Below are 11,655 nucleotides of genomic sequence, written 5' to 3'. Positions count from 1 at the left end.
TCGCCTTGCTGCTGTGAACGGACCAGCTGATCTACCTGTACTTAAACCTGTTCAAAGAGGTGAGTCACCGCTACGTCAGGGAGTTGGAGCTCAGCCCACATTCTGATGTTAAGGAGCTCCATAGCAGGTCCAGTCTTGGCAGCTCGTACTGAGCTCCAGCTACCCTGGGGCAGGATCTATCATGCAGGCGGCACAGAACAGACCTTCTGTGACTTTCACTAGATCCGGGGAAACTCCCAAAGCAAGTCCATAGATGGCCACAGGAAAGTGGTCTTAGCAAAGGTATGTTTGAATCATTTCCTACAGACAATCACCAGTGCTCCAGCTTGCACCATCTTCTAATGCCTGGTGATCTATGATCAAAAACCAACTTCCTGCACTGACTTACCACACCAGTTTGTAACTCTCCAGAAGCATTAAACCCTGTTACCTTTAAGAGCCTCATCCAGCGACCTTTGGTATCACTTGTTAAATAAAAATTGAGACGCAGCAGCTTAGGATCCTGGCAGCAGAGTTCCGGATTAGTTCAAGTTTACAGAGAGAGAAATAGATCGGTCTGGGGGGACACAGGTACAAAGTAGAGTTATTAGAACAGCCCACAGAGCCACAGTCATAAACTTCTACAGTGCAGGGACGGGCACTTTGGTCCAATTCACCCATTCCTGCCTGAGCTAGTCCCACTTGCCTACATTTGGCCCATATTCTTCTAGCCCTTTTCTATCCATGAACCTGTTTAAATGACACTTAAAGATTCTGATTGTATCTTCCTCTACCAGTTCCTATGGCAACTCACCACCCACAACCCTCTTTGTGAAGAACCTGCTGCTCTCACCTTCAATCTATGCTGTCCAGCTTTGGACTTCCCACCCTGGGAAAAGAGTGTGACCGTTGACTGTAACACTGGAACAGTCGCAGTTACCTGTAGTGACCTACAACAGTCCTTCACCTCCAAACCCTAAACAACCCAGTTCCTTGCTTTGTTTGAACATAAGTAATGTTCTGTTTTTGAGCTTGTGGACTGATCTGTTAACTCAGCTCCACTTTCCTGAACTATGCACCTATCCCTTCATTTCAATAACATCCATAAATCTATTGATCTCTGCTTTAAATTAATTCATTTCTATTTGGGTAGAGAGTACCAAATATTCGTCTCTCTGAGTGGAGAAATTTCTCCTCATCTTAGTCCTAAATGGCTGAACCCTTTTTCTGAAACTGCGACCCCTGATCCTAGATTCTTCAGCTAGGGAAACATTCATCCCACTTCCACCTGTTTTGAGCCCCCTGAGAATTTTGTTTTGTTCATGTGAGATCGCTCTACATTCTTCTGAACTCTGGAGAGTACAATAACTCTAAAGATACTCCTTAAACTTTCTTTGTATGACAAGCCTACCATTCCTGGAAACAATTTGGTGAACCTTTGCTTTACTCCTTCTGTGCTGAGTATATTGTTTCTTAGGTGGGGAGATAAACACTCCCCACAATGAGTCTGGTCTCACCTTCACTCTTTTCCCATTTCCTACTCTAGTTTACCCTCTCACCCCTTCTCTTCCCTTCACCTACCCATCTCTTCCCTTTAGTTTCGCTATGTCCGGTCAAGGTGGCGCCAGCAAACAATGATTCCTCGGGTGACATCTTCCAGGTAGTCAATAATTTCAATTTATCTACGTCTTCTACTTAATCGCTTTATCTCAGTTTTGTGTTTGGAACTGTTGGAGCCTGTGACTTACGGTCTGAAGTTCGATTGAGTGGGCCAGCACCCTGCTGTCCTCAAGGAAGCTGCAGGAGAGAAATGTGAGCACCAGCTGCTATGAGAGGAAGCTCAGAGACAAAGCAAGGGGCCAGGATCGACTGCATTTCTCACCGATTAAAGCATTGAGGAAGATTGAAACATCGAGGCAAATGCGAAGGAGAGAGAGAGGTTCTAGGAGCGGCTTGGGGTTTGCAGGTTTGAGTCGCTTGCCTTGGAGGGGCCGCTGGTTCAAGTCACTACCCTCAAAGGGTCCACTGGGTCCCAGTGGTCTTGGAGATGGTGTTGAAATTCTGAGATTTATGGATCGGACTGTAGTTCAAACTAATTGCAGTTCATATTAGCCTCTTTCAGTTCTATGTTCTTTCTGTGTTCTTGTCCATTCTTTCTTATTGCTGATTGGTGGGGCTGGGGGTTTGGCATTTGATGTTCTTGTTGTTTCTCCATGTGGTGGGTAATCTGTTGGATTTTTGTGTGCCCAATGGGTGGAGAGGGTTGTTGGGGTTTGCGAGTTACCGTTTCTTTTTCTTTTCATGCGGGGGGGGGGTTGGAATAATGTCCTTCTTTCAACTACTTCTATGACTTTCTGTATTTTATGGCTACCTGGAGAAGGCATATTCTGGGTTGTATTCTGCATACGTACTTTGGTAATAAAATGAACCTTTGGTTTTACCCCCCCCCTTCCTTTTCTTCCATGCTTCACTGTCCTCTCTCATCAGATTCCTTTACATCTTCCACCTATGCACTCTCTCATCTTCTTACTTCATACCCCCTCCTTCTCACCTATTACTGCTAGCTTGTTCTCCTCTCCATCTCCCCACCTTCCTATTCTGGTTACTATCCCTTCCTCCACAGTCCTCATGGAGGGTCTAAGCTGGAATATTGACTGTCTAGTCCTCTCCTTATCTGTGCTAAGATGAGACCACCCTCAGGGTGGAGGAGAAACACCTTATATTCTGTCTGGATACCCTCCGACCTGATGGCATGAACATTGTTTTTTCTTTCTGGTGAACAGATTTCTCACCCCCTTCCTCTATCCCTCACTCTCAATGTTTACCTTCTCACCTGCCTATTACTTTCCCCTGGGTCCCCTCCTCCTTCCCCTTCTCCTATCGTCCACTTTCCTCTACTATCAGATTCTTTCTTCTCCAGCCTTTAACCTTTCCCACTCACTTGGCATCAGCTATCACCTTCTAGCTAGCCTCTTTCCCTTACCCCTACCTTTTTATTCTGGCATCTTCCCCCTTCCTTCTCAGTCCTGAAGAAGGGTCTCAGTCCAAAATATTAACTGTTTACTCTTCTCCCTCGATGGTGCCTGACATGCTGAGTTCCCCCAGCATTTTGTGTGTGTTGCTTTGGGTTTCCAACATCTGTAGACTTTTTCATGTTATGATTGACCCATCCACAAGTGCTGCCTGATTTGCTGAGTTCCTCCAGTATTTTGTGTACATAACAAATCACTTGTTCTATTAATGTTCATTGCATTTGCATGTTGTCTTTTAGTGACTGATGTACAAGCACTTCCCTTTGAACATCGACACTACCCAATTTCATATCATTTAACCAACACTCTGTTTTTCTATATTGTGCTCCATGTTGGATGGCCTCACAGTTTCCCTTTACTATATTCCATCTGCTCTGTTCTCACCCACTCACACAATTTGTCCATATCCCCTTGATGTCTCTCCAAGTCATCTTCCGCACTCACAGTCCCAGCTAGTTTTGAACGATCAACAGATTTGGTAATTTGATATTTGGTCCCCTCAGACAAATCATTGATATACAGTAGATTGGGAATACCTGGGGTCAACAGCACCGATCTCCACTACATATGACTGTCAACACAAGAAGCATCTATTTTTTTCTATTGAACAACCAACTCTCAGTCCATATCAGTGCATGACCCCTAGCACCGAGTGTTCTAATCTTCTTGACCAACTTCCTGTGCATAGCTTCAAGAATTACCTTTGGAAAGTAAAAATAAATGATCTTCACTTTATTATTCCATGACCTTGAAGAAGTCCAGTAGATCAGTCAAACATGATCCTCCTGACACAAATCCATGTTCAATCCTATTATTTTTTTTCAGGACACTCTGCTATTACATTACCCATTCCAGCATGTTTCCTACTATTTATGTTAAAATAACAGTTTCTGTTTTCTGTCTCCCTCTTTTCTTATAATAAATTCATGTTTGCTGCCCTACAACCCACAGGATCAATGCTAGAACTTATAGAAACTTTGTACTATACTTTCTTCTTATTTCTACCATCAGAGAAGACATATAAGAGCCTGAACACACACTAAACGTTTTAGAAACAGCTTCTTCCCCTCCGTCAACAGATTGCTGAACGGACAATGAACCGATGAACATTACCTCACTTCTTGCTCTCTGTTTGCACTACTTAAATTTTATATATACACAATATAGATTACATTAAGATATAAATGTTTTGTATTACACCGCACTACTGCAGCAAATTAACAAACTTCATGCCATACAGTGCTCCCACGCCCCCCCCCCCAGAAGTTGTCATGTTTTATTGTTTTACAACATTGAATCATAGTGGATTTAATTTGGCTCTTTGGACACTGATCAACAGAAAAGACTCTTTTGTGTCAAAGTGAAAATAAATTTTTGCAAATTGGTCTAAATTTATTATAATTATTAAACACAAAATAATTGATTGCATAATAACACACCCCCTACAAGTCAGTATTTAGTAGATGCACCTTTGGCAGCAATTACAGCCTTGAGTCTGTGTGGATAGGTCTCTATCAGCTTTGCACATCTGGACACTGCAATTTTTCCCCCATTCTTTACAAAACTGCTCAAGTTCAATCAGATTGCATGAGGATCGTGAGTGAACAGCCCTTTTCAAGTCCAGCCACAAATTCTTAATTGGATTGAAGTCTGGACTCTGCCTCGGCCACTGCAGGATGTTAACGTTGTTGTTTTTAAGCTATTCCTGTGTAGTTTTGGCTTTATGCTTGGGGTCATTGCCTTGCTAGAAAGCAGATCTTCTCCCAAGTTGCAGGTCTCTTGCAGACTCATCAGATATTTCTCCAGGATCACCCTGTATTTTGCCGCATTCATTTTACTCTCTACCTTCACAAGCCTTCCAGGGCCTGCTGCAGTGAAGCATCCCTACAGCATGATACAACCACCACCATGTTTCACAGTAGAGATGGTGTGTTTTTGCTTTTATCAGACCATAGAACCTACTTCCACTAGACTTTAGTTTCCCACATGCCTTCTGGTAAACTCTAGCCGAGAGTTCACGTGTTTTTTTCCCCCAACAGTAGCTTTCTCTTTGCCACTCTCCCATAAAGCTGTGACTGGTGAAGCACCCGGGCAACAGTTGTTGTATGTGCAGTCTCTCCCATCTCAGCCACTGAGGCTTGAAACTACTCCAGATTTGTCATAGATCTCTTGGTGGCCTCCCTCACTAGTCCCCTTCTTGCAGGGTCACTCAGTTTTTGAGGATGGTCTGCTCTGGGCAGATTTACAGCAGTGCCATATTCTTTCCATTTTTTGATGATTGACTTAACTGTACTCCAAAGGGATAGTCGCTGACTTGGAAATTTTCTTGTATCCATCTTCCAAATTATGCTTTTCAATTAACTTTTCACAAAGTTGCCTAGAGTGTTCTTTTGTCTTCGTGGTATAGTTTTTGCCAGGATTCTGACTCACCAGCAGTTGGATCTTCCAGATACAGATGTATTTTTACTACAATCAATTGAAACACCTTGACTGCACACAGGTGATCTCCATTTAACCAATTATGTGACTTCTAAAACCAATTGGCTGCACCAGTGATGATTTGGTGTGTCATATTAAATGGGGTGAATACTTAATCAGCCAATTATTTTGTATTTTATATTTGTAATTAATTTAGATCAGTTTGTAGAGATCTGCTTTCACTTTGACATGAAAGAGTTTTTTACTGTTGATCAGTGTCAAAAAAGCCAAATTAAATGCACTGTGATTCAATGTTGTAAAACAATAAAACATGAAAACTTCCAAGGGGGGGTGAATACTTTTTATAGGCACTGTTTGCTGGTGTTATGTGATTCTGATATGGAGGGGAAGCTGTTAACCAGAGCACACACTGTCATCATCGTCACCTCTCTCAAAATTCTTGGCTGTGATCCTTGGAGTTTAATAGGTTTTGGGCCAACCAATTTCTCCAGTACAATTTTTTTTCATTAAAGTTTAATTCTTCCAATTTCTCTTTCTAGGCATATTATCCTGGTAGGTCTTGTATGTTACTTCTATGAAGACAGACAGACACAAAGTAATTGTTTCAATCCTCTTCCGTTAGAAACTGTCCACTCTCTATCAGGAGCCCACAATTGCCCTGACCAACCTTTTCCCTTTTACACCCCAACCTTTCTCTCCGGTCTACTCATATGTACTCTCTCAAAGATCTAAGTTCAAAGTAAACATTATCAAAATACATATATGTCACCATATACAACCTGAGACTCATTTTCTTGTGGGCATACTCAGTAACTCCAATAACCACAACAGAATCAATGGAAGACCACACCAGCTGGGTGGACAACCAGTGTGCAAAAGTCAACAAACTGTGCAAGTACAAAGGAAAAAGAAATAACAACAATTATTATTATTAATAAGTAAATAATATTGAGAACAAGAAATGAAGAGTCCCTGAAAGAGTTCATTAGTTGTGGGAACAGTTCAGTGATGGGGCAAGTGAAGTTGGGTGAAGTTATCCCCTCTGGTTCGGGAGCCTGATGATTGAGGGGTAGTAACTTCCTGAACCTGGTGGTGTGAATCCTGTACCTTTTTCAGCGAGAAGAGAGCATGAGCTGGGTGGTGGGGTTTGCAGATAGTCGATGCTGTTTTCCTGCGACAACGCTCTGGGTAGATGTGCTCAATGGTGGGGAGGGCTTTACCCGTGATGGACTGGGCCGTATCCACGACTTTTTTTAGAATCTTGCACTTCCTTATCAATTGGTCCTCCGTTTCCACATTCCAATACATCTCAACCTTCAGACCTACTACTATCTCTGTCCGTTTGATAAGTGTCTTCCTTGAGTTTAATACTTCCTTTGATTTCTCTTCTCAGTCACGGATCACTACACTTTCACTTTTCCTGCCTCAGTAATGGAATTTATTCATTATTCCCTTAAATGGTAACTCTTAGCTCCCCACCCTCATGTTTAATCTGTTCTGCCGCTTGTCCTCTCACACGTTCATGCATTTCTTTGCTTGGATCACAGTACACACTGAACTATATCGCTTTAAACTCAATCCCATCATGTTATAGTCACTTTTCTCAAAAGCCCCTTGACAACAAGATTATCAGTCAACATTGTCCACTTGCACCACAGTATCTCTGTAAGTGCGACATTGTGACTCTAAATTCTGTTTTCTTGTAACTATCTCAATGTACTTACGTATGGAATGATCTCTCTGAAGGATTGTATCTTGGTACATATGATAATCACAATAGAAATAACATTGAACGGAAGAAGAGAAAAACAGCATTTTGCCCAGTTGGATCCTTGTCATGTTGACCTAGAAAACCATCTATCTCATCCACTTTCATCAATTCATCTTCCATCTTATTCCAGAAATGTTGATTGGTCCAGACTATATGGAAATTCAGGTTTCTATATTTATCCCTACCACATGCACATCTAATTTCCTGATTTAATCTGTATCAATGTTACAACTAGTTTCTTAAGGTTATTATAGCCAGGCATGGTAGTGGAGATAAGCTCTCACCATCTATTAAATGATTTCAACGGTGTGCTTCTCAGATAGCCTCCGACGGCCAAGTCCGGCTGCTGACTTTCACGTGTGCCCAGTTGGAACCATTTCTACTGATGGGAGAGGGGCAAAGGCAGGTTGCTGGCGCCTTAATACCAGGAGCTTTGGGCAGATGGGGCTCATCAGCCGTAGTTGGCAGTTCAGCTAGGAGAAGGAAGTCTGATCTCAATCCTCTGCTGCCTTGCGGTTATATCCGCTCATGGGGAAGACTTCGGGAGCAAGTCCCTAAGTCCTATGTTGAGTTCAGCACTGACTGGCAGCTCCCGCAATGCTGCTGTTGCTAAATTATATCGGTCTCTGCCATTCCTTTGGGTTCACCAGATGCACAGAGAGGGGAGCTTGCTGCACGGACAACAGCTTGCTCTCCATATCATACTGCCCTGGCTTGCTTAACGTGTAGACAGTTGAGACGCCATGTCCAAGGCTAACCCCAACCAACGGAGTGTCTCAAATGTTACGATGACTCTTACACTCGTCAGTAACCAAACTCCAATTTTCTTGCCCTTTGTTATTTCTTAGCTTGAACTAAATTGATTCTATTCTGCATCATGATCTCAAACCAAGATCATTCTCATCATTCTCTTCCTTACTAACAGGGCTACACCACCCCTCTTTCCCTAATTGTCTGCTCTTCTTGCATGTTAGGTACACTGGAATATTTTTTTTCCCAGTTTTGGTTGCCCTGTACCCACACCTGTGTAACCACTATCAGTGCACTAATTCATACATACTCAAATGATGTGAATATTCTGATGGAATGCCTTCATTGGGTGATTCTATCATATCTATCACAGCACAAAAAACAGACCCTTCCACCCATCTACTCCATGTTGTTGACTCTGACATCCCTGTTGCTTAAATTTATTTTTGCGGCTATTTTACTTTCGACTGTTCTTAACTTTCTTTCCATTTTATCACTCTCCTTCCTCAGTTCCTTTTCAGATCCCAAATCCTTGCCAAGCTACTTGAAACCATGCTCAAGACCAGCAGTAAAACACACCTTCCCTTTCGAAACGTTGCCCACATTTCAGGGCGATCAATCCCATCCACCTTCCACCTGACCTACTGGTGAGTCAGCGTCAGTGAGGGGAAATACCCCATCATTGTCCTGACTTTGCTAAAGAAACTTGGCAGTAAAACACGTCTTCTTGGCTATGAAAGGTTGTAGGGACCGAGCCTATGAAATGAACTACTGGAATTCATCTCTACTGCCATTCCTTATGAAGCAAACCTGCTCAGGCAAACAGTTCAATGGTTTTTCCACATTATTTAATTTAAAGTTGAATTTAACTGAAAATTTTTCTTAATTTCCACTTCCTTTGATGTGTCTGTTAAGAAAAAATTCAGGGCTAAAGAATCTCTATTATACCAACAGTTAACACGATGAAACTTGTTAAACAGTGGGCTGAAACTGGTTATGAAATGCCAGCAGTTCTGTAATGAACAGCTGGTGATTTCACTCACAAACCCAGCAAACGTCATTGCTGTTAGCAAGGAAGTTTCGCCACCATGACCCTGCAGTGAATGAAGGAATGGTGATTCTTTCCCAGGACAGGATGCTGTGTGACTTGAAGGGGAACCTGCAGGTGGTGGCGTTCCACCACACTTGTCCACCTTGTCGGGGAAGATTTGAAATTGCCTGGATAAGTACCTGCAAGACTTTAAATGGATAGTTGAGCTTTTGGCTGTATCCCACCATACATACAAGGTTTTAAAAATTATTTTCGGGGTGTGGATTTTAATATCAATCCCTAGCTGTCCCTTGAGAAGATGTCCAAGATTGATCATGCCAGAGTCTATGGTAGTCTGTGGAACAAAAACAGTACGAAAGTTCAATACCAGGGCACAACACACAAACCCTACCACATCACACTTACAGTGAATATTTGTCCAACTTTTGTTCCAAGCTCTCTTTGGTTTTGCTGTTGGTGATACAGAGGTTGTCTTATTCCTAGTCTGAGATCAGATTTCAGTCAGATGTGTTCTTTGGGGATCAGTGGGTTCAGCAAACCATCAGAATGTAGCCCATGTTAAAATGGCACAAGTCAAAAGCCCCAGTAAGGGCCTACCCAATACCCTTGTCCCATCAAGCCTCACAAACTTACCCATTAGTTTAATCTTTCAAAATCCAGTGGTCACTCTGTTACCCGCACCCTTCCTATCGCCTCCGTCCAGAATCCTATATGGAACTGTGAAATGTCCAAAGGATGAGAAGGAACAGTTGAGGAATTATTCCTCGAGTTCTGGAAGTAGTTATCCTTCAGCCCACATCACTTGATCCAGTTGTTATCACCATGTTGCTTGTAGAATCTTGCTGTGCACGGGATGACCACTATCTATGTGACCACACCAAATGGTTTGGGAGATCCCTGAAGTTGCATAAAGCACAGTAGGAAATGTATTTGCAATGGTGTGGATGTTGGGCCCATCAAACTGCCTGTAGTTCCAGACTTGCCCTCTGTCCCTCCCCAATACCTCTCCTCTTCCACTCCATTCCATTCTGATGCTTGGGGTTATACCTGACCACCTTTGCACCTCTGGGTGTTCCCCAACTTTGCGTGATTATAATGCACATGTATCAATCGTGTTCAGCTGTGGGTTTCAGGCCTCCAGCCTATGGACATAGTCATTGAGAATAGAAATAGGCCCTTCAGCTGATCTCCTTCAAGATGCCTATTTGAGTTAGTCCCATTTTCCTTTTTGGCTCATATACCTCTACACCTTTTCCGTCCAAGTACCTACCTAAATGTCCTTTAAATGTTATAGCCCCCCTCTACCACTTCCTCTGGCAGCTTGTTCCATATACCCGCCACCCTCTGTGTGAAAGAGGATCTCCTCAGCTCCCTTTAAATTTTTCTCCTCTCACCTTAAATCTACGTCTTTTACTTTGAAACTCCCCTAATCTGGGGGAAAAGATTGTGACCAAACACTTATCCGTGCCCTTCACGATTTTATAAACCTCTATAAAATCACTCCTCAGCCTCCTCAACTCCAGGGAAGACAACCCCAACCAATCTAAATTATTTTGGGTCTTCTGCACTCCCTTGTACATCTTTCCCACCTCACCCTAAATGATGCCCCAGGGTTTGGACTCCCCCGCCCTAGAGAAATAACTGCTACTGTCCACCTGATGGCTCTCATAATTTTAACCACTTCCTTAAGGTCACCCCTTCATTCCCCAGCGCTCCAAGAAATAAAGAACCAGCCAGGCCAACCTGTCCCTATAAATTAGGCTGTTAGTGCTGGCAACAGCCTTGCAAATATTTTCTGTACCCTTTCCAGCTTAATGTTAAAGGTGTAATGGTCTGACTAACAGGTTCTGCAGTTGTAAAATGACCTCCCAACCCCTGTACTCAGTGCCCTCACTGAGATAAGTGGGCCAAACACATTCACCCACGCTGCAATAAGTGAGAGTTCAGGCACCCTATACATCACCGGCTGCACCTGATCTTATTAAGCACCTCTCCTGATTTTCCATAGTGAGCAGGGAAATCAGTTATGTGCGTCCTAGAGAGGGTACAACACGAGCCTAACGTTCCTTTGACCTTGTAAGGTTAAGGGAAGTTTAACTGGGTGTAGGATGCTTAAAAGATTTAATTGGGTCAAGAGGAACTACAGTACCTATAAAAACTGTTCACTCCCCTTAGAAGTTTTTGAGTTTTATTATTTTACAACACTGAATCACACTGGATTTAATGTGGCTTTTTTTGATGCTGAATAATAGAAAAAGACTCTTTCACGTCAAAGTGAAAACAGATCCCTACAAAGTGATCTAAATTAATTACAAATATAAAATACAAAGTAATTGATTGTATAAGTATTCACCCCCTTTAATACCACACACCAAATCATCACTGGTGCAGCCAATTGGTTTTAGAAGTCACATAATTAATTAAATTGCAGTCAAGGTGTTTCAATTGATTGTAGTAAAAATACATCTGCATCAAAAACTGAGTGACCATACAAGAAGGGGACTAGTGAGGGAGGCCACCAACAGACCTATGACAACTCTGGAGGAGTTACAAGCTTCAGTGGCTGAGATGGGAGAGACTGTGCATACAACAACTGTTGCCTGGGTGCTTCACCAGTCACAACTTTATGGGAG

This window comes from Mobula hypostoma, chromosome 4, assembly GCF_963921235.1.
Source record: "Mobula hypostoma chromosome 4, sMobHyp1.1, whole genome shotgun sequence".
In the NCBI taxonomy this organism is placed as follows: domain Eukaryota; kingdom Metazoa; phylum Chordata; class Chondrichthyes; order Myliobatiformes; family Myliobatidae; genus Mobula; species Mobula hypostoma.
Note: the sequence above shows the minus strand (reverse complement) of the source record.